This window comes from Montipora foliosa, chromosome 9 (genome assembly GCF_036669935.1).
Source record: "Montipora foliosa isolate CH-2021 chromosome 9, ASM3666993v2, whole genome shotgun sequence".
NCBI lineage: Eukaryota > Metazoa > Cnidaria > Anthozoa > Scleractinia > Acroporidae > Montipora > Montipora foliosa.
This window is the reverse complement of record NC_090877.1, coordinates 26,605,992-26,610,991: the sequence shown is the minus strand read 5'-3', so window position 1 is coordinate 26,610,991 and position 5,000 is coordinate 26,605,992. Positions and strand designations below refer to the sequence as shown.

The window sequence follows — 5,000 nt, the reverse complement described above, 5'->3', positions numbered from 1 at the left end:
CGGAAAATTTTTATGTACAATTCCTATATTTTATATATTTACATTTACACTATATATATTTATAATTCAACACGATGATACACTGCCCAAATATGGTCATAAAGCACTTGATAGATTGCATTTCGCAATTTTGATAGTATTTCGCAGGGTTTTTGTTTTTGTGCCTTCAACAGGCAAATATGAAAAAGGGCATTAAATTTTGCGATCCAAGTGTTCTCCACTTCATTTTGTTTCTCAAAAGTCTCAAATTTTTTAAAATTCTAGATAAACTGGAACAAGCAAAAGGCCTGACGTTATTTCACAACAGAAGATAAAAGATTGATCTTACCAGGAAAACCAGTTCATAGTTTATATATTTGTCAACACTTATCCTGTATATGTTGTTGTAATTTAAAATTTCTATTATTTTGTTGTGGCCAAGCAGCCACGGCATATTCTAATAGATCTGACAGAACACTTATAAATATTTACAATGTTGCTATTCGCTACCCCAGCTCTTTTAACCACTCTTGAGGTATATGAACGTTTGGCGGCCTTACAATAAATATAGTCTATATGGTCATTCCATTTAAGATTGTCTCTGATTTTAAAAGATGAGACATGTTCGAGCTCGTGATTTCCAATACAAATAGGTGGAATAACAGTGTTCGGGTACTCCATAAAATTTATCAGCATTTCTTTACACTTCCGAGGGTTTAACTTCATCTTACGGTCAATACAGAATGAGTGTGTGTCCCAAACTGCCAAATCGAGAAGGCTTATTGAATTGCGAGGCAGGATTTTGCTCTCACATTCCAATCCCTTAGGAGTCTATTTATCATGACTGAGAACAGGGTGACACCCATCTTGGTCCCTTGGGGTATACCTCCATGGGTATGCTTCCAATTCAATAAAACGTTCCTGATGCGCACTTCTTGAGTTCTATTTGTTAAAAAAGATCTTATCCAACTGAAGAGCACTGGGTCCACACCGACCAGTGATAATTCGTCCATAAGGATCTGATGGTCGATCAACCCTTAGAGAAGTCCAAGAAGATCCTAACACAGTTATTTCCACAGTCAATAGCCTTGTGGATTGCTTGTAGGAGATAGACAAGGGCATGAGTTGTTGAATGACCTTTCCTACAGCTGTAGCAAATTGTTTGGAATCAATCTTATCTCCTATCTGAAGTAGAAGTCTCCTGTTCATAAATCCCTCTAGAATCTTTCCGATACTATTGGTAAGGCAGATTGGGCGGAGATCATTGTCGATCTCTTGCGGCGGGGAAATCTTGGGTACTGGTGTTATGATCGACTGTTTTAATGAGCCTGGAACAAAAGACTCCTGTAATGACTGATTATAAATTGCACAAATAACAGGTGCTAACTCAGGGGCGAATGCTTTGAATATTTGATTAGAAATCCCGTCAGGATCTGGAGCTTTATTTGATGACAAATTATTTAGATCCTTTAAGGCCTCGAATAGACTGGGGTGTGGCCATGAAACACTCATGTATAGAGACTGGCGCGTTTGAACACTAAACATGGCGGATGTGGTCTTGGTGTAAGTCTTCTTCTTCTCTCGAGGTGTGGGGATACCCAATGGGTGTGTCTTCACAATCGTCTTCCAAAATGCCGATAACCTGTTTAGCCTTGACCATGTAGCAATGATCTTAGTCAGGGAGATAGGTGCAGGAACTGAGAAAATGACCACTTGGGTGGTCTGGTTGATGGCATGGGGGCACGACTTATCAGGATGTGCTGTAAACCTAGGTTTTGAGCTTTTAGGGACATTGTGTGTGGCTAAGCACATGATCTTGGCTTCATTGGCAGCCCGAATCTCATCAAGAAATGAAGAGGGGGCCTGTGATATTTAGATATGTCCAGGTTTGACCTTAATTAGATGCAGGCGGATTTCACGTCACGAAGTGTCCCCTTGCTCTTCTCGCCAAAGTGTCCCTCAAATGCTGCTCTTTACGTAAAGATTAACTGCTGCATTTACACAAAGCTAAAAATAACGCTAACCTTTATGCTTAACTTATTGTTGAAAATAGGTAGCAAATGCTTAGACTTAAAGGGACACTTCGTGTTGGATGTCAAAATTGGGCGTGCATCTAATTAGGGTCAAACCTGGATGTGAGTGACGATACCTCAGGCTTTACTGACACTAAGGTGTGTGAGCAGAGCTCTGTGCCATACTGCTGATGACGAGCTTGGCTTGGGTAACTCGGGGTGTACAAGCCTGAGCCAGGTTAACACAATGAAATTTTCGTCTTCAGTTGTTACGTTGTCGCCTCGCCATGGTTGGAAATTCTGTTACTCCGGAGGAGTGCTTCCTCTAGAAAAGCTATTAATCTCTGATAGAGGTCCTCTGGACGTTTATTAGGCTCCAAGTGAATATCAACAAAGTCCAGAAAATGTGCACCAGTTCACTGGAATCTGTAGTGTTGGCCAATAGTATGCCACACAGAGTCAATGGATATTAATTCCCTGACTATTTTATTTCAGGAAATCACTGGAGAGTAATTTGCTATTTGTCTGAGAATTAGCTCCAAAAAAATTCACGTTTTGTTATGCTGTGAGGCGCCTGGCCATGGGGACTGAATCACCATCATCACAGAATCCTCTTCAGGGATTGGCCTTTGTTCACTTTTCCCACGCCGCACCAAGCGTGTCAAGCGAGTTTACAGTTTCTGTCTTCAATAGGGACCACTGCTTTGGTGCTCTGTGAGTGCTCATTGCAGCCACTTGGTTGTTTACGGTATGATAGGTTTACCAACCAACTTCTCGTCACTTGCCTTTGCTAGGTCGTATCGGACATGAACATAGGGTTTGGAAAGTTGCTGCCACCTGTGACGCTGCTATACTGCAATTTGGTTTCTCGCTGGTGCAGTAGCTAAGTGAAAACGGGCTTTGTGTGACTCCACTAAGCTGCATAAACAAGAACTTGGTTTATATTCATGATTAGCCATGTGATACCCGTCCAAGATAGTAGTAGCTTAATGTGCATGTACCGCTGCATGGCATGTACATACTTCATGATAGCCCACATATAGAGCACAAACTGTTGTAAAGTATAATCTGGATGAATATTGTTTATTCCCTTGTGAAGGTGACACAGGCAAGCATGAAGGTCTTGTCCGAAAACCGTAGCCTAACATATCCAAAGAATTCCTCCCTTCAATATGACATAGGCCATCACACAGTTTATCTGCCATTATTTATTGTTGAGAGATAAACATCTAGTCTCTGAGCAAGTCTCTGAAAAAACGAATTATTTCTTAAGAAATCTTGAAATTTTTTCTCTTTTTGCTAGTTTCGTTGAAGTCTTTAACAAATTCTTTTTTCCATCAACAAAAAGGCTGTGGAATAATTTAAGTATTGATGTACGGACTACTCTTTCATTGAGTATGTTTAAAAAACTCCTGTTAACTTATTTTCCTCAAAAAGTTCTTTTCACGAAGTTGCTCTTGATAGGTATTAGTCGATTATTCATACCTGGCTGCATTTAGATGCTTGTGCGCTCAATTACTATTTACTTTAAAACAGAGCATAAAGAATCACCAGCCTGAATGTGTAGCTTTTACAAAGCTTTAACAAAGCATTTTTCTCTAAGTGTCCTTTGTTTGCTGTCTCACGCCATCTTCTGCTCAGATATATGCTGACAGGTAGGTTAATATGTCAGACTCATCATTAGTATCGCCTCATCCCATTCTGTGATATACATCTGGTCCTTTCCCTGTTAGAAGGGCTAGTGCAAGGGATTGAATAATTGATTGAACAATTGAGTGATCATGACGTGCAGATGCGTCCGCTCCGCCTAACTAAGTTCTTTTTTTTTCCGGTCTAGGCTGGTAATTTGCATGAAATTACTTAAACTCGGTTCTTGATATACATCCTTGTTAAGGAGATTATTTATGCCTACCTTGGCGGTAATACAGAATTCAAAGAACTAAGCGAAGAACTCAGCACAAGGTATGCACAATATGGCGGCAACCAAACTTAAACAGCAAGTAACTGATTTTCTGATGAATGATACGAGTATTATTAAACTTATTGCTGAGGCTGTCTCGACACTCATCATTGATTTATTTCAATTCCACCACTTCACTGATGATTCTAATTTATTCTACAAACATAAGAACCTATTAGATCTAGAATCTGACGCTAACAGGGAATTAATCAAAATAAATGAATGGTTATGCGCAAATAAATTATCTCTGAATATCGAGAAATCAAATTTTTTTATTTTCCATTCTTAACAAAGGCGTCTTGATAGGGATATAATCCTTACCATCTCAGGAATACCCCTGAAGCAAATCGAGTCAATCAAATATCTGGGCATCTTTATTGATCAACACTTTTCATGCAAACACCAGGTTAATCAAGTCGCAAAAAAGTTAGAAGACGTATAGGTATTCTTTCCAAAATATGGTATTTTATCGACACTGGAACACTTCTCCAGCTATACTATGCTTTAATATATCCATTTCTAAGATACATGTATGCTCTCATAACCTGGGGAATTACATATAAATCCACTCTTAAGGCTCTCATTATTTTACAAAAAAAGGCTATGTACGTCATAACTTTCTCCTCTTTAATGATGAACATTCAAACCATTATTCAAACGCTTACAAAGTTTTAAGCTAATAGATGTAGTTGAACTATAGCTGGCCATGTTTATGTAAAAATTTCATAACCGTCTCCTCCCCTCCACTTTCAAGGATCTCCTTACTCCTGTGCATCAGATACACTCATATAATACTAGCCTATCAGCCAAGCATTCGTACTCTCTACCAAAAACTAGAACTAACTATGGAATATTTAATATAAGGCACAAAAGTATGGAACAAGCTCAATGAATCTCATAAAAACATGTCAATTTCTCAATTTAAACAAAAAATCAAAGCCACTTTTATTCATAATTACTATTTTTTCTTGACAAAATAAGCTTGCTCTTTGTCTTCTATTTCCTTTGCTTCTTTTTTTTTTGTACTCGCTTTTTATGTAATTAAAAGT

The 5,000-nt window shown here is 38.6% G+C and overlaps 1 protein-coding gene across 1 annotated transcript in view; it reads right to left on the bottom strand.

The window, feature by feature from the left end:
- Positions 1-5,000, bottom strand: part of LOC137972148 (chromosome transmission fidelity protein 18 homolog) — a 98,665-nt gene that overhangs the window by 69,765 nt on the left and 23,900 nt on the right. The window lies entirely within an intron of this gene.